General features: G+C 47.3%; 1 long non-coding RNA gene across 4 annotated transcripts in view; it reads right to left on the reverse strand.

Moving 5' to 3' along the window:
- The window catches only part of LOC123379072, a 70748-nt gene extending 64707 nt beyond the window's left edge, over positions 1-6041 (reverse strand). For all 4 annotated transcript variants that reach the window (XR_006583061.1, XR_006583060.1, XR_006583063.1 and 1 more), the window contains exons 1-4: positions 5852-6041; positions 2847-2910; positions 2556-2762; positions 2146-2289 (exon numbers count right to left, since the gene is read on the reverse strand). This is a non-coding gene — a long non-coding RNA (uncharacterized LOC123379072). The remainder of the gene's footprint in view (positions 1-2145; positions 2290-2555; positions 2763-2846; positions 2911-5851) is intronic.
- Between the last annotated feature and the right edge of the window lie 13074 nt (positions 6042-19115).

The following is a 19115-nucleotide window of genomic DNA, read 5'->3' on the forward strand; positions in this document are numbered from 1 at the left end:
AGAGAGTACGGCCATGCTGGCCTCATGCATTCAACTGGCATCGCTCCTTCACACATCTAAGGACTGGCAAACCCAACACGCTCTAAAGAGATGTTCAGGATGACACCCTTCTCTGCAAAGCAGGCTTAGCTTAACATATATTTGCAAATCTGTAGCTCTGCGGTGACATTAGTTCATTTCCAGAGTTTAGCTATAAAAAACAGACTGAGTTATGGGTGTTAGGTCTCAAGCAAATTCACACTGGCCTCTATTAAACTGTATGAGGTTAAGAAATATATTGGATTCTGGGGGCATATATTCTGCTAGCCAAAATTACACACTAGCCATTTGTCATATCTGTGTGGGCGTTCTTAAATCAAGGCTCTAAAGGTGAATGCATTGGTTGGAATTATATCACCAATGTCTGTCATGACACAATTCATGGTGGCAGGAAGAGGGGGTCTTGATGGGAGTCCCTTCCCAATCGTCTCTGCAGAAGAGCACAGACTCAGGTGTCTATCACAGGGAAGCCAAGTAGCAAACAATCCCCATCACAGTAAATCATTTTGTTAAATGAACCAAGTAAATCCCCAGCAACGCAATATTAAAGTTGCAAATGTATTCACTGGAAAAGCAGAAGGTGAGCAGGTTCCCACAGAAAAGGGAAACTGCCCAGACGCTACTGAGCAGAAGGGAGTATGCTTCTCTCAGCCTTCCATCAACACTCAGAGCTACATGCATACTCTTGATTCTGAAGCCTATTTTCCCAACACATGCAGATCTTCCAGAACCCACACAACAGCCACCGCAGACCATATGCTCAGAATGTCAGAACTGGGAGGGATCAGAGTCCAGCCCCCTGATTTTTCAGACTGACACACTAAGGCATTACAATGGAGGGGGGGCAAGTCCTTAGGCTTCCTCTCATGGAGAAGTCACATCATGTACCCCCTCCCTGCATCCCTGTTTGCCCATGGAATCAGATGGAATGGATGGCCAGGGCTGCTTTAGAAGAAGACAGCAGTGATCCTCAGGAAGACATTCTTTTCTACCCAGGAGTGAACGAACTGCCACCACCTCTCCTCCCCCTGCTCCTCCTCCATCTTGCTGGGAGCTCAGAGAAAGTCATCAGAGCCAGGACCCCCACGTCAGACCTGTGAATCCACTTACCCAGACAGCTCAGCCACTGCTTCCAAGTTACCCAGCTTATTATGGGCACCGTCTGTATGAACAGCTATAACACAAACACACATGCACACATGTATACACACACGCAAGCACTCTTCCAGGAGCACTTGTCAGAACCTGAAGGTAAGACTGGAGCCATCCATTTCCTCCTTGTATTTTATATTGACTATAACATACTTTAAAACACTTGAGAAGAGTGTGCCAGAAGTCAACTTTAGTCTATACCCTTGGGTGCTTAGGTAGCATTAAAGAGACCCTAATCAGAAACAGAAACAATTACAAAGATATCACTAAGTCTGAACCAGGTGACACTTAGTTAGCAGAGAGTATGTTAGAAGTAGACTTTTATTGGTGGGATAAAAGCTTAATATATGGGATTGGCTACAAAAACAGGTCACACCACCTTTGCACATAGAGTTGTGAAAGGCCTGTAGGTGAGGGAAGAGATGTAGCAGTGTCCTCCAGTCAGGGACATGACTGGGCAGCAAGAGGCCAACGTTTCTGGAACAGTGAATGGGGAGGGGCACTCTCAAAGCTCAAAACAGGAGCAGGTGCCTGCTCACCTGTCCTCTCACAGCCTGGGAAAGTGACCCACAGTCAGCAGAGTTGAACCAGACTCCTGGAGAGGACCTGGCCCTCAGGTTTCAGGGTCTTAAGCTGCTTGGTTAGAGATACACCCATCCCTTCCTTGGCAAGATCAGGGGACTGCCAAGGTGTTGCTTACAACAGCTTCACTCCATGGCCCCTTGACCTGTAGGGTCTTCTGTTACACAACGTTCATTTTTAGGTGGTTCCAGACCCTTCCCTGGGATGATAGCCTGAATCCCAGACCCAATGGAGACAACTTTATGAGGAGGAAGATGGTCCTCTGAAGTTGTCTTCCCCTTTTGCCAGAAGGAGGCCTTAATGCAGCCCTCATTCTGACCTCTTCTCAGGAGGGCAGCCTGCAGGGAACTTGCCTACAGAGGTTCTGCTTACCTCTCAGGTTGGTGAAAGGGAAGAGAAGTCCTTCCCATAGGAAAGGATGAAGAGATACTGCATGATGGCCAGGCCAGTTCCAGGATTTGCCAACTGAATGTGAGACCAGCCAGGGGGCTCATATGCTTCCTTCAGTACTTTTAGCTGTTCAAATGGAGACACAAAGTGGGTGGAGAATATGGTTTAATCACAGCTGTGGATTTTTTGAGCTGTGGAAAGGAAATATTGACTCCAGGTGGGCCAGAAGGAAGGACATCCTGAGCAGAGGGATGGAGCAATGCTGTCCACTGAGTATATCTTCCAATCATACCACAGTGTGCTCCCCACCCCACCTGCTCTTTTACACAGTTTACTGGATGCTCTTCCCATTTAGAGCCTTGAGTTCTTTAGGGAGTGGGGCTGGGACTCACCTGTAATCAATAAAATGCAGTGGACATGATTTCCCAGGATTGGTCAAAAAAGGGCCTGTTAGGATGGACCCAGGCCATGAGAGCCCTTAGTGCAGCCACATGAAACACCTGCCATCTTCTGTGGCTCCTCCTGGAGGCCTCCAGATGATTCCAGCCTTAGCCTACCCCTTCTCACAGCAGAGATGCAGGACCAGATTGCCCAGGAATCTAAGGAAGATAAGTAATGCCGCTGGCCAGAGGGCTTCTCTGCCCTCATTTGGGCTTAGGAGCAGAGGCACAGCTGGCGCTCACCTGGCATGAAGGCTGGGTCTCCCAATGGCACCTTCCCATCTGGTCCCATGTGAGAACTGGCGAGCTGGGACAGAAGGCAGTAATTCAAACAGATCATGAAAAGGGCTTTGCTGTTTTCACCCTGAATTGCTCCCTTTGGGGGTGTCTCCACATGTCTTCTTTCTATGAGGTCTCAAATGTCTTATTTCTATGGGTGGGTGACATGTCTGCAGAGTGGCTTGTGTCCAGGCTTCAGGTCCAAGCCAGATCTCAGAGACACACTCCTAAGTCAGAGAAGCATCACCTGCACCCACCTGCTCCTTCTCTTTTCCTTCTGTTAAAAGAGAAAAAGAAGCAACAGGCTCCAAATTGAGTAACTTGTGCTAAGCCCATGTCACCACACCAAGACTTAATGTCTAACCTAATTGCGGTTTCAGCCTCTCCAGGAATGTAATTGTAACCAGTCAGTCTGGAATTTTCTGGTCGGCACTAGTGAGGTAATCCACCTGATAGAACCCTGCTGTCCCCAAAGGCAGTTGACCTTGCCTGAAAGAATTCTTTTTTTTTTCTAATAACTTCCTTATCCCACCTCCTTCTGCCTGAAAAAGCTTCCATTTTGTACAGTTCCTCCAGGCTCCTTCTGATGTGAGATTGTTGAGCCCAACAGTCATGGAAGAATTCTTGAGACATTTTACAGTGTAAAAAGGTGATTTTATTAAAGCACAGGGACAGAACCCATGGGCAGAAAGGGCTGCATTACAAGTGTGAAGAGTGATTATATAGGGTCTTCTATCCTATGGAGGGGAAGGTGACATTAGGGTTCCAAGAAACTGAGTCTATAGGTTTGTGAAGTTTAGAGTTCTAATTATTCTCAAGATTGTGCTTTTCTTTTTTTTATATTTATTTATTTTTCAGAGAAAGAGAGACAGAGCACGAGCAGTGGAGGGGCAGAGAGGGAGGGAGACACAGAATCTGAAGTAGGCTCAAGGCTCTGAACTGTCAGCACAGAGCCCGATACAGGGCCTGAACCCACAAACCGCAAGATCATGACCTGAACCAAAGTAGGATGCTTAACCGACTGAGCCACCTAGACACCTCTTATTTGTTTTCCTTAAGTTTATTTATTGGCAGGGGGTGGGTGCAGGGAGGGCAGCAGAGAGAGAGGGAAAAATAATCTAAAGCAAGGTCTGGATGTTAGCACAGAGCCCAATGCTAAGCTTGATCTCACAAACTGTAAGATCGAAACCTGAGCTGAAATTAAGAGTCAGACCCTCAGTCAGTTCACTGAGCCACCCACTCACCCCAAGATTGTGCTTTTCTTGTAAATCAGTAAGACCCTGACAAACTGAGTTTCACATCCTTCATGGCTGTGATCTTTATCAGCTGACCATTTGTTTTTCCTTTCTTTCTTCTTAGGCAGTCATGAGTGCCTGGAGAATGTCACACACATCCCACCTTGGGGTGGGGGGCCGTTTGTGGAGTATTAGTTTGCCTTTATCCCTCAGCTTGCCTTTTGTTATCTCATCATTTCCCCCCCTGAACAATTTTGACCTTTAAATTTTTAAGGTTGTTGAAGACAAAAAGTCCCATCTTGTGTAGCTTCTTCCTGCTGAATAAGGTCATAGAGATGTCCCTACCTATGGGTCAACATTGGAAGTCAGGGACGTATAGGGGAGTTAATAAGGTGGAGGCAGCTGAGTCCAATGTGGACAGCAAAGAAGTATCTCTGTGGGTGGTAAGGCCCATCTGTCGATGTGAAGTTAACGTAGTGAAGTAGTCTCAGTACCAAGTGGAAAAACATTGAAAAAGGCAACATATTAGGATTAGTATGGCTATAAGAATGAGAAGCCCAGCAAAGAGACCCTTAATAGTTGACAGCAGTCCTCCCCTAAACCAGGAACTTGACCAATCATTGAAAGAGAGGGAAGGATTCTATAGAGCCTCAATTTGAGTATTCACATCAGTTAGTAATCATGTCACATTTCTGTGATAATCTGGAGTATATTCATATTACTCTGTTTTCATGAAGCATAGGTTCCTGCTTGAGCTGCAGCCAGGATATCAAGGTTTTGGAGGACCACATTTTGAATTTGTGGGTGACTACGAGTTGGATCTGGTTAAAGGTGGCCAATGTATGGTTGGCTAAAGCCTCTATTTGCAATTTTATATCAATAGAGGTGGATCCTGGGACAAATATGGCTAAGGGATAAACCATCAAGAAGCCCTCTTTGTTTGATGTCTAACTTTAACAATATCCTAATTACAAGGAATCGTTGGCAAGTGGGAGAAGATTTGCCTGGGAATGTGGGCATCCTCAAGTGCATCATCCAATCCAATCATAAAGAAATGGGGCCATCCATTATCTCCACAGGTCCACAGTTAGCCCCATGGAGTGGGGTATGCTCCAGCTTTTAAGGAGCAGTTTTGTCATCCAGCCACACAGAATTGGTCAAGGTGATAGCTGAGTTATACAATTACTGGGGAATCCATCCCATTTTCCAGCTGTTCAAATAATCATATGCCCATGGGGTCCTGTTATTATCCCCACAGAATAACAAGCAAGACATTTGTCTACACATGAGCTATTGTGGCAGTTTCTCTGAAGTTTATCTCAAGTTGTCTAGCTTAGGCAAACAACAAACATTTCAAGACCATCAGATCTAGAATTTGGCATCTGCAAAGATGTATTATTGAAACATACTTTTTCTCTCCAAAATCACCCTTATTTCCAAAGATACCCAAATCAAGACTAATTTGTTGGAAAAATAAGTTCAATTTTATCAAATGCCTAAGTATTTTCATTAGCTCATCAAGAATGGTAATTGATTACATAGAACTTTTAAAATTGGCTTTGCTGGAGCTTTTTATAAGGAATCTTGATTGAACTTTTAGTAGCTTCTCTGGATCAAAAGCCAAGCCAAATATTTGCCAGCAATCCCTGTGGATTTGGGTGAATTCCTCTTCTCAAGACCCCCCAAATATCCTAAAGTTCCTGCATCTGCCAAGAAGTGACATTCTTTACTCACCTGGTAAGGCTGCTGGGACTCTGTAAGCAAGGTGTCAGGCCAACATTTCCAAGAGCCTCCATGTTTCATAAAAGTCAACCTTAGTTTCTTAAAACTGCATGGTCATATCTGAGTCTATGTATATCTCTCAAACATGACATTCCAGTCAGAAGCCTTGGTAATGTAACAGATGTTTCCAGTGGTGTCCTGTTACAAGGAGAACAGATTCTCATTGAACTTATGCAAACAGCTGTAATTGCCATGAAAGAAAGAATATTCACTGAGCACTTCTGACTTTCAGAGTATTCAAATAGAGAGAAAAGGTAAATACTTCAATTTGTTCACAAAGCAATGTTTTATCCTGTCATAATCTGGAAGAGCAAACACAGAAACAGCAATGTTTCAAACAAGAGTCACAAAACTAGAATCATCTTCCTCAGTTCATTATAATATAGCTGACAAGGAAATCCAGTTATTTCTGTGACACTTCAATAATCAGAAAGTTCAGTGACTACCTATTGCCAAAACATTATCATTATTTGTTTGACTGCTTTCCAAATAACTTAACATACCACATAAACAAGCCTAATTGGTCAAAGAATTCATTTACAATTCACATCTTGGGAAAGGTTGTTAAAACACTCAGAAAGTTATAAAGCACATGCCTACATAGGATTATGGATCATTATAAAACTTAAAATTTAATTATTTATTTAACCAAAGTGGCAATAAGAGATTCCAAAGGCATATATAAAGGGTATATAGTTGTTAGCAAAACTTAGCTCCTCTAACATTGAGAAGTTTTAACTATCTTAAGTAACCAAAGACCTGATAAAGACAAAACATAGAAACTTTGGTTTTCCAGGCAAAGAAAAGAAAAAAACTTTGTTTACATTTTTTTTATCGAGTGCAAACCAACAATCCAAGAAAACTTTGTCTTTTTAATAGAAAGTAAAGCAGAATTTCAATCTTATACCAGTGTACTTTTAAAATATTTTCATTTCAACTTTAGTCCATCCTAACTGCATATAAAACTCCTTTCCAAAGATTTCCCTTCACAAATCCTCTACAACTTTCTTTTTCATTCAGATTTTGTCTCAAGCCTTTTCTTTCCAAACAGCTAGTCTCATTTTAGGACAGAATTACTTCATTTTACCTTGACAAAAATGTATTCCCATTTCTTACATCTTTATCTACACATCACCTATTCTTTTACATACTGAGTTGCTTTCCTTATTTCCGTTGGTCTTAATTACATTTAGCAGAAATTTAACTCTTAGAAACCTTAGTCTCCAGTGAAAACTAACTAGATGTGGAGGGGATCACATTAGACCAATGAGGGGGAAACCTCACATGGGAGTCTTAAGATTGGTACCTGCCTTGGGGACTTAGGTGGCTGTCCTGTGCCCAAGACAGACAACTTTAAGTACAGAAACAAAGAGAGAGCATCAAGTTTCTGGGTCTTATTACCATTCTGGTCAGGGCACTACCTTCCAGCCGAAAAACAGGCTTTCTCCTCCCCCTAGAGCAGCCATGAGCTAGAGGATTGCAGCCTGAGCAATTGACAGGAGAGTGTTTCAATAAGACCGTACTCCTCAAAATACCCTTAGAATGAAAGTAAGGAAGAGGAAGTAGTAGTCACTAAGTTCGCATCAAAGCTCGAAGCCCAGATGAAGGAAGATGTAGAATCCCTGTATCAGGGCCACCAAAATATGATGTGGGAGCATTGGGCCCAATGGTCAAGAAAGAATTCTTGGGACATTTTATAGTGCAAAAAGGTGATTTTATTAAACCCCGGGGACAGAACCCATACACAGAAAGAGCTGCATTCAAAGTGTGAGGAGTGACTGATTATGTAAGGTTTTCTATCCTATGGAGGGGAAGGTGACATTAGGGCTCCAGCACACTATAGGTTTCTGCAGTTCTGACTATTCTCAAGATTGTGCTTCTGTTGTAAATCATTAAGACCTAACAAGCTGATGGAGTTTCATGTCCTTCATGACTGTGATCTATATCAGTTGACCAGTGGCTTTTTCCTTTCTTTGTTCTTGGGCAGTCATGAGTGTCTGAGAAATGTCACACACACCCCACTCCCACCTGGAGGGGACAGTATGTGGAGTGTCAGTTTGCCCTTTGCCCTCAATTTCATCCCTTCCTTTCTGCTAGATGGAATGTTGCTTGATTCATGAGTCCTTGAATAAAGTCAATCAGATCTTTTCATTTACTCAAATGAATTTTGCTTTTTAACCCCTCCCTTCCATATAATTAACAAAGGCTTCCTCTGTCACCAGTGCTCCACAGAGCAACCTCAAACCTGAACACACAGGGTGGGTGCCTGATGACCTGGCCATGTTCATTCTGCACAGGAGAAGCTGGACTCAAATCACCAGGCCCAAGTACCAGTAACATGAGTAACACACTGTTTTCCCAAGATAAAACCAAACTCCCTAATGAAAGGAGGCCCCTTTAGGATGCACTCCTTGTTTTCTGGTACAAAAAAACCAGGGATGACCTCAGGGCCACTTGGGACTCCAGCTCTTTCTCACCAAAGAGCATGAGGACAGAAGAGGAGATCCTATCTGAAATGCATTGATCCTTCTCTGCTTTTGTCCCAAGCAGTCCCTGTAGGGGTGATCCTTACAATGAACATTTGGATCTAAAAGCAATCTGCCATTTCAAAAGTTACCAGCACATTCTGCATTTGTAGAGGAGACAGGAATTAACCTCGAGGTGCAACTGCCCCCTTTGTTCCAGAGAAACCCTGGGTGGCTCTTTTAGTTATGCAAATATGAGGCTGAGGTGGTGAATGCCCACCCACTGCCCTGGGGGAGACTCAATACAGCAACTGATTCTGAATGCAGAATGTGAGCTGGGTTTAGAGACAGAGTACTCTTCAGTTAGAGAAGTGTGTGTGTGTGTGTGTGTGTGTGTGTGTGTGTGTATGTGTGTGTGTGTGTGTGTGTATGTGTGTGTGTGTGTGTGTGTGTGGTTCTAAAAGCCTGCCAGCATCCCACCCAGCTGGGCTCAGTGAGGCCCCATGATGTATTCCTATTTATGATGGAATGAGATACAGGCAAAGAAGCAGAAACTCTGCAAGTATGTGACCACTTCCTTGAGGTCCTGGACTTTTACTAACAGAATACAAGGCCCCTCCCCCACCTCCTCATCAATCTGGAGAGGAGTCTGGGCCAGTGGTTAGTATTTGGAGAGGTGAGTCCAAGGGAAGAACTGACCTTCTTTAGGAGAAGGGTCAGTTTGCTCTGGATTGACATGTGCAGAGATGTCTGAGACAGGATGAATGAGCTCTGCCTTGCAGTAGGGAGGCCAAGGTCTCAGCCAGAGAGAGGCTTCTAGACCTGGAGGTTAGACCTAGCGAAAAACAACAGAAGAGACTGGATTTCAGCCCCTGCTTGGCCAGCGCCTGTGCAGTGAAAAACCTGCCCACCAGGACAGGACTGCCTTGATGGTGAGGAGATGGGGACATGGAGTTAAGAAGCCCCTTTAGAATCAAACCATAATAGCTTTCGAAAGCCAGGTCTCAGTCTTGTGTCTTCTCTAAATTTTTTTGTGGAAAAGGAAAGAGAGAAAGCCCAGACAGAGCAATTCTCATGTTCACCTCCACAAAACCATTTATCTCCATTGTGTAATTTTCCCTGGCGACTGAATCTGACCCCAACTAATTAGCACTTTTGCAGTAAGCCAACCAGTTCTTGGAAAGAACAAATAAATTGTATGCATGCTCACGTGTGTGTGTGTGTGTGTGTGTGTGTGTGTGTGACCCTCCTCATAGCAGGACAGGGAGGGGTAGATGCGGAAGGGGGCAGGGGAGGGGAGAGGAGGAGCCTGGTGGGGTGATAGCAGGCGCAGCACAGAGAAGCATGGAGTTGTCCAATCCTCATTCAGAGGCAGTGAAAATCCAAGAAGGAAAATGAAACAAAGAACAGATTTCCCAGTTGGGCATGCAAGCACAGGAGTCCCACAATGATTAATGATGCGAACAGACCACAGAGACTTCTCAGGTTTCTGTGCAAATGAAAAGAAAAATTTGAAAATGTGGCTGAAACCCAAGCCCCAAATGTCAGTGTAATCTGAGGAGCCTCTGCTCAGAGCAGGGAGAAAATCAGTCTCTGGGGGGCATAACGTGGCCATCCTGAGAGTTGCTGCCTGAGCTCAGACTGAACTAAGGGGTTTGTGGAATAGGATTCCCCACCGTGGGTGGGGCTCAGGGCAGCAACAGCAGAGAAGGTTCTGGAACATTTACTGAGCACTGGCAACACAGTGCCTCCCTGACCAGGGAACACAGGGAAACCTCAGGAAACCTTAACTTGGGGCATCTAAGGATAGAATTCAGGAGACCCCTGAATGTGGGAACAGGGGAACAAAAACATTTTATCTTTTTTTTCACCAAGCTCTAAGTGAAATCAGCACTTCCTTTCATCATGAATATGAACAACAAACTAGAGTAAGGTTAGCAGTACCGTGACTGCCACCTGAAGAAGTCACTGGTATTTTCCTCTCATGCAGCAGGTGCCACAGACATCTCAAAATATCCTTCACCTACCTCATCATTACTTTGAAACTATGGTAATCATTAGACCCGTGCTAATCTTCTATACAACATGTTAATTGAGAAACACAGATGCTGCTGGAACTCAAACTTGCCTTTTAAATGTTTCGATAACTGTATTTCAATATAACTGGCTTCCTTTATAACCCTATGGATTTTATCTGATGCATTTAAAACCATTATTTGAGAAGGGAACCATAAGCTTCACCACACTGCTAAAGGTAGTTACAACTACACAGAGTGGTTACAAGACCAGGCTAACTCTTGCATATTGCTTTGTCTAATCCTCAATGACATGTTTTGAATAAGATGTGAGCAAGCTCAGGCTGCCCACCTGTTGTGGGGCAGAGTCACAGAGTTGGCTCACTCCAGTACTGAGGCCAGTCCACCGGTACCCATGGCATCTTCCGGAGTGCACTGCTCCATTGCTGCTTCCTCCTCTCCCCTCCTATGGGATCACCCACCCTCCCACTTTGCCAAGGCCAGCTCTGCTTCCCTCCAGAACTCCCATGGACCAGAGCTGGGGAGTATTTGAGATGAGTAAGGGGCTTCAATGGTCTGTGAATCTTGCTAAGGACTCAACCTGTGAGTTAAAAGACTTTTGGAACCAGAAGATTTTTAACAATGTCCAATATGGGGGAAAGGCTGGTCCACACAAGCACTGAACTCTAGTCTGTTTTCTGTCAGCCTTCCCCACTAGACTGCTTGCTCCAAGGTTACTAGGACTGTGTCTGTGGCATTTGCCATTGTTCTTCAGGTGGCTAGTAGGCAGCGGCATACAGGAGGAGCTGTGACACTGTGGCTGAGTAAACGAATGAATGAATGACTGAATGAACTCATTTCATCCGTGGGTAATGTGGTAAATTGTATTTTTTAAATGGCACCACAATCTCTTTCAAAACACATCTTTTTCTTCCAATGTGTTTTTGGTTCTTTTACATCGAGAAAGTGGGGGCTATGTTTCCATTGCTTTGGATCTGGAAATGTCTGTGACTACAGGGAAGTGACACAAGGCAATTTCCAAAGTTAGGGTCATAAAACGCAATACCACTTCCACCTGGTCCCAGACGGAACCCACTACCATGCTGTGAGGAAGCCCAGACAAGCCACATGAGAGGCCACATGCACATGGTGCATCCACAGCCCTAGCCGAGGCCCAAGCCCACAGCAGTATCACCTGCCGAGCATGTGAGCAACCGGCCTTCAGTGACTTCAGCCTCCATCTTTAAGCCTCCTGGGCCAGCCCCCAGACATCATGGAACAGAGACAGGCCATCCCCACCATGTGCTGCCTGAACTCCTGACCCACAGAGTCATGGGCATGACTAAAGGGGGTCGTATGCCGCTAAGTTTGGGGTAATATTTATGCAGCATGGATAACTGGCAGAGGTTCCAAGGTGAGTGAGCCAGGGGCCCAGGCCTGGAAGGACTACACCTGAGAAGGAATGTAGGGGGGCCGGAGGGGGGCATTGAGGGTGGCACGCTGGAGTTCCTGCCTGGGAGACACCTGGATAGTTGTCTGGAGACCATGGCTGGGTGAATGAGAGAGGCAGTTCTGGGGAAGGGAGGAGAAGGTGGTAGGGGGGCAGCAGGGGCTAGACCAGGCCCCCCCCAGGGCAGGGGCAGTGCCAGGAACCTGAGCCTGGAGAGCCCTGTGGCCACAGATCTAGTGCTCCAGAGTAAGACAGGAAGCTCTGCTCACAGGCCCAGGGGCACATGGCACTGCCAGGTATGAGGGCTGCTCAGAACCAAAGAAGCCCCAGAAGAGACCACTGGGGATGGAGGGCAGAGAAGTGTGCAGCCTCCACCTTCCCCAGGCAGGCAGCTCTTTCCCTCCACGGACACATCTGTATAGCAGCCTGAGTGCCTTGGCTCCCAGGCCCCAGCAGGGGCCTCTTAGGCACCAAGACATTCAAGAGGGCACTTGGGAGCTGACAAACCTAAGCCTGTCCTGGCTGGGTTGCCCTGGCCATCTCTGAGCCTCAGCAGCTTATCAGTAAAGGGTGATGTCACCATCTTGCCAAGATCAGAAAAGACCTTTGTGCCAAGTCACCCTTGCAGGGCCTGACTGGCGCTCAGTGCTTGCTTATTTCCTTCTCTTCCTGAGAACCAAAGAAGTCAGGGTAGGGAAGAGGAAAACAGCAGCCCAGGAGGTCCTGCCGTAGGGGCAGGAATGTGCCAGGACCTCAGGGTCAGTGTAGCCCCCTTGGGGCAGGCCACCCAGCTGGAAGGAGTTTATTTAGCAGAGCTGAGGGTCCACTGAAGAGAGTACGTGGCGTGGTGGTGCGGGCTATCCCTCTATCTCCACAGAGAGCAGCTGAGTGTGTGGTCAGCCAGGCTGTGTGTTCCTAATGAGCAGCATATTTCCACAGGCTGGATCCTTGACCCTCCTGCCTGGGGAGGTGCTGCCACGTCCCCCTCCCCACTTCCTCCTCACTCATTCCTGAGCCCTCAGCACAACTTCTGGGAAGGGCTATGGATGCGGCACTCTCTCCATGAGCTATCCCACATGGCCACCTTCTCGAACTCCATCGTCCTGCCTAGCATCCCTTTGCCATGTACCCTTTGCCATCTGCAAAGTGCCATCCCATTACTTCATGTCTCATGACCCCATGACTCTGGCGTGTTCACTTTGACTTAATCGTTTTAACACCCAGGCTGCATACTGTGTTGGCAAATCTGAGAGTCTCTGCAGTTGGGAATGAGTCAGAGCTATGGTCCCCAGCACAGCAGAGCTCATGGGCCTGCACAAGCCAACTAGAAGAAGAAGGGAGAGAAAAGTCATGGAGAGCAAAAGGGCCAGATGCTACAATAGGCAGGTGACTGAGCAGCACCAGGGAAGCTGCTCTGTGTAGTCTCCCCGGTGGCAGCCTCCGTTGCTCTCGAGCCAGTAGCAAGGAAACATCTCAGCTCACATGCAGCTCACCCACCAGGACCCACAGAACCGGCAGGAGACTGATGTTGCCACAGCTCCTGGGAACAGCTAAGAGGCAGTGGGGATCAATACTGCAGACACTGACTCTCTTCCCAAGCATCCTGATGCTGGCACGACAGCCATCACCTCATTTCAAGGTTCCTTGGGAGAAGGGAGAACCTGGCCCTTCTCACAGAGTTGGATTCAGATTCCTTTAAGAACATTTTTCCTTCCAAGAAAAACATACAACAGGAAGCTAGCTGTTCCTAGGAGGAGGGACAGTGTCCTCCACCAGGAAGGAGACCCCTACCCACTCTGCCAAGTGCGCTGAACCCCTTCACAGCACTGTTAACTCATGCCAGCAAAAGCCTGGACCCACACGCACATGCGGAGGTCTCTGGGGAAGGTAACATTTTCACTAATGAAGTATTGTCCCCACTGCCCCTTGATTTGCTTCACAGCCCTACTTTGTTTTCAATGCGCATTAGTTTTCTACTGCTACTAGTATTGGGGGGTCCCCAGGACCTTTCTCAGTTGATAAGTCACTACAAGGACTCACAAAACTCAAAAAAGCTGTTGATGTCAACATTTAGGGGGTGTTGCCATGATAGGATATGCGTCAAAACCAACACAGGGTAAAGGCAACAAGGTGGCTCCAGAAAAGACTGGGCATAAGTGTCCAGTGTCCACTCCCAGTGGGGTCACATGGACAGTACTTAATTCTTCCAGTGAGGACATGTGACTATGTGTGTGCAGTGTGGCCATCCAGGGTGTCTTCTGGGGCCAGTCACCCAGGCATGGCGAGCCCATGTGAATGACCTTAGTGACTCAGTCTCTAGCCCTGAAGCAGCCAAACTATGCACAGTGTGGCCCAGGGCCTAGGCAAAGAAAAATGAGCACTCATCATTGTTATGGGCTGAATTGCATCCCCCCCTAAATGTTTTATGTTGAAACCCTGATCCCCAGCACCTTGGAATATGACTCTATTCGGGGATGGGGACTTTAAGGGTGTGATTAAGTTAGATGAGGCTGTTAGGGTAGCCCTTATCCAACATGACCAGTGTCCTTATAAGAAAATTGGGACACACAGAGACACCAGGGGAAGTGTAAGTACCAAAGAAAGACTGTGTGAGGGCACAGCAAGACAGTGTCCATAGGCAGGCCAAGGAGAGAGGCCTCAGGAGAAACCACACCTGCCAACACCTTCATCTTGCACTTCCAGCCTCCAGAATGTGAGATAACTTTCTGTGGTTGAAGCCACTCAGCCTGTGACTCTTTGTTATGGCAGTCCGAGCAGACTGAGACAGCCCCAAATCACATTGTTAGTGTATACAGTCTGGCCTGGCCAATGCCTCAGATATACAAAGATCTACAAAGACCCTCCTATCAGGCACGCTATTCCAAGGGCTCAGAAGTTAGGCTCCAGGAGCTGAGAAGGGACAGTGTTGCAGGTCTTTGGAAAGTATAGGGTTTGGACAACACAGGCCTGCAGAGCTAATCCTTTACTGTACACAGCTGGAACCAATCACCACCACTTCAGTGGCCCAAGACAACACAAATTCATTACCTTCTAGTTCTGACGGTCCGAAGTCCACTGCACAGGCATCAAGGTGTCAGCAAGGAGGGTTTCTTACGTTCCAGGGGATCTCAGTGTCCTTGTGGTTGTAGGACTGAGGTCCACACTTTCTTGCTGGCTGCAAACTACTAGAGGCTGTGTGCAGCCCTTGGCTCATGGCCCTCTTCCTGTAACTTCAATCCAAAAAGGGCAATCCCACTCCTAATGTTGCATTAAAGGACTTAGACTTGACCCATATGGATAATCCAGGATAACCTCCCCATCTTGAGATCCTTAACCAAATCACATCTGCAAAGTCCCTTTGCCATGTGATAACATATTCCCAGATCCTTGGAACTAGGGGCAGGGTGTTTGCTGTGGGTGGGGCACGGCTGCCACATCAGCTCAGGTCTCCCTGCTGCTTGTCTATGGAAGACAGGCTCCACTGAAGATCTAAAGCCCTCCTCAATATTCCTGGGAAACTCTAGGTGGTTTTCAGACTATTGCCCCCAGTAGCTCTGGCAGCCTCCTCCCACTGAACTCTTTTCTCTGGTTTCTAAGTCATGTTGCTGTCCATAATCATCATGTGGCAGTGACTGAAACACAGGGATGTCAGGAAGATCCCCGTGACTACACACAAACCTCTTGCCATGGCACGGTCCACATTCCTGGACTGAAACATCTGGTTGGGCCATGCCATGCTGACACTCCTTTCCCTCCTGTCACCTGCCTCCTTCTCTTCCAGTCAGAAGACAAATAAAAACAATCTTCCCATTTGCTTTTGCAAATCAACTCCACTCTGCCCATTTCCCACCTATACCCATAGGGCTTCCTTTGCATGGCTCAGGACCTATGCCCCCTTCTTCCTCCCAGCTCTGCCTCTGACATGGGGCCAAGGGAAAGTATAATCAGGGTGTTAGGTCCCAACAGCTCCCGCATTTTGCCCTAGAAATTGATCCACTGATTTCAATTAGGATCATTTCCATTATAAGGAATCACCAGAGTCAGTTGTAGCAGGTGCCACACACCTCACTGCTGACGGAGGTAGGGAATGAGCACTGAGTGGTATATTTGGGTTGAGTGCTGTCTGGGCCAAGAACAGCAAGTGCAAAGGCCCTGAGGGGACATGCTCCTGGCTAGTTTGAGGAACAGTGTGATGAGTAAGGTCAGGGGAGAGAAGGGCAGGGGTGTGCTCAGAGGCCCTGAACAGGATGGGGCACATGAAGCTCTGGGAAGAGCTCCAGAGACATGCTTCAGAGTTGTTAGCACGTACTTATTTCTGGAATGAGACCCTGAAGAGAGTGAGTTAAGATGGAGGAGAGAAGAGAACTGGGATGAAGTCCCAGGGCCTCCAACACTTGTGGGTCAGGAAGATGAAGAGAGGCCAGGACAGCAGACAGCAGAGGGTGGCCATAGAGGTGGGCAGACAGCCCAGAAGACAGTGACCTGGGAGTGGCCAGCTGTGTTGCATGCTGCTGGGAATGAAGGCAGTCTGCACCCCACGACAGCCATCATGTCTCCAACATGTCCCCAAATAATGGCCAACATCATCTAAAGGGGTTCCTGACCATGGCCTTGCAGCTCCCCAAACCCTGAGCTTCCAGGCAGCCTGTGTGCCTTGCTGTCAAACATGAGTGGTCCCAGGACCACCACCCAAGAAGAAAGCCTGGAAGATCATGGCCAGCACAAAGAGGAAGGGCAATCTGAAACAAAGCACCTATCACTCAGTAAGCAGATCTCCACAAATAACTGTAGGAAGAGACATCCAATTAATGTTCTGGGACAACAGGATGTGATAAGGAAGGCATCCACAGAATAGGCTGTCATAAAAATAAAAAGCCAGGGAACAAGAAAATACTCTTGAATACTAGACACACGTTGCCAAAGTGAACAATTTAATAGAAAGATAAAAACAAAAATATTCCCCAGACTGTAGAAGGGAAGGAAACATTAGCAAAATAACGATAAACCATATAAGAGATCAATCTAGAAGCTCTAACAACCTACCAGTAAAAGTTCCAAAAAAGCAGAACAAACAAAATGAAGGGGAAAAGGTAATCTAAAAATTAAGAGGGAAATTTGCTGAAGTTAAAGGAAGATATGAGCCCTTCAGACAAAAGAACACATCACCTATAAACATTCAACTGTCCTAATAATGTCAAACATCAGAAAAAGGACTTCCAGAAGGCAGAGGAGAGTTCCTGCAAGGCTCTGAGCAGAAATGTTTTGTACAGGCATACAATTGTTTACCTAGCCAAATTATCAGAAAAATGTGAGACCAAAATAAATATCTTTTTAGAAATGCAATGACTGTAAACTTGAGGTCTATATAAAACCCCAATAAACCTGTGTTTGTAGGGAGTTATTCCTAATAGAGTCCAGTAAAGTAAGAGTGAAAACCAAAATATATGAAGACAAAGGACCAAAAAGGTGGAGGTGACCCAGGAGGACCACTGAGCTTCAGGAGGGGACAGGCTCCCAGGACTGCAGGGGCAAGAGGAGAAAGGCTCTAGAGAGGAGGTCTCAGAGCAGATGAGGGGTCTTTAGAGAGCCTTGGGGTAAAACAAAGACACATAAGAAGTAAAAAATGACAGCAACAATAACAATAAAAACACAACTTGAAGCTTCAAGGGAAAACCCTTAGAAGAAAGGCAGGATGCAAATTTAAGATAAACCAAAGCCCAGAGTGATCTGAACAGTCTGGGGTGAGGCAGGGTCTCCATGTGACCTCAATGTTGTAGAGGGTCCAGACTGGCCACAGAGCTAGAGGACACCCTCCCACATGTCAGAGGCATAGTCAAAGTGGGTATTTGTTTTCAGTATAGAACTCACTTCTGGACCAAAAGCACAGAGCTTCAGCCCTGGGTCCAGGATGGAACTTAACACACTATGGGTCTTGACAGTATGAGTGAAGATGGAGCTGACCAAGGCTGGGGGCTCCCGAGGGTGGAGAGGAAGTCTGTGGCCCAGCTCCCCTGAGCACAGCATGGGGGCCCTGCTTATAGGCAGAGGCAACACCACCACAGCTCCCAGCTGCATAGGGTCCGGACAGAAGAAGTGAGGACAGTGATGGGACACCCAGTGATCCAGGTCTCAGAGCTGCGAGCATCCTGCCCTCTTAACAAGTGAGGCTCAGAGCTGCTCAGCAAAGAGGCCCTGGGTAGCTGGGTCACCACACATGGGACCCAAAAATGGGTGGCTCCACACAGCCCTGAGGGCAAGCATGTCCTTTCTCCCCGTGGCCCTGGAGACTCTGGCAGGCCCCAGGCGTGACTCACAGTGCCACCACCTTAACCACCATGGCAGCCCACCTGGACTGCCCAGGAATGCACACACCTACGCCATCATACATTCCTGTCCTCTGCATCCACCTCCTCCCAGACCTGCCCCTCTGTCAGGCCGCCTCCAACAAAGCCTGCCATCAGCTGTGGCTTCCACTGTCCTCTCCCACTCCTCATCCCCCAGCAACTGAGTCTTTAGCCTTCAAATGCCATAAACCTGGATCCAGTCACTTCCCTGCCTGCCCTGCCGCCATCCTGGTTCAAGCCCACCCTCCTCTCCTGCCTCCTGATGCATTGCTGTGCTTCTCCAAACCCCTGGCCCTGATAGTCTCCCTACAGCACAGCACCAGAGGGGTCTTGCCCACAGTGCAGGTCAGGCGGGGCCCTCCTCTCTCCAAGACCCAGCGCCACTGTCTCACTCACAGTGATGGCAAAGTCCCCACAGTTGCCTGTAAGGCTCCATCTGGCCCATCCTATTAGGGCCTCCGAGCACATCTCCACTGTCCTCACCCTCTACCCTACTCTCCCTCCCACCTCATTCCACTCTGTATTCCTTGCTGCTCCTCAAACTAGCCGGGAGCATGTCCCCTCAGGGCCTTTGTACTTACTATTCTTGGCCCAGACAGCACTCAACCCAAATATATCACTGGGGGCTCATTCCCTACCTCCGTCAGCAGTGAGGTGTGTGGCACCTGCTACAGCTGACCCTGGTGATTCTTTGTGATGGAAACGATCCTTTGTGACGGAAATCAGTGGATCCATTTCCAGGGCAAAATATGGACCTAGCCGCTCCTGACACCTTAAGGGGTCCGTCCATACCCACCAGGAAAGCCTGATCCCAGCTTATCTGAGGACCCACTACCCACCATTCCTTCCAAGAGCTGTGGGATATGTGCTTTTGGAGGGCCCAGCCGGCTCTCCAGAAGCATTACCACACTCCCAGAGGGCAGCAGAAATGTGAGAAGCACA

The sequence above is a fragment of the Felis catus genome, chromosome C1 (genome assembly GCF_018350175.1).
Source record: "Felis catus isolate Fca126 chromosome C1, F.catus_Fca126_mat1.0, whole genome shotgun sequence".
Taxonomy (NCBI): Eukaryota; Metazoa; Chordata; class Mammalia; order Carnivora; family Felidae; genus Felis; species Felis catus.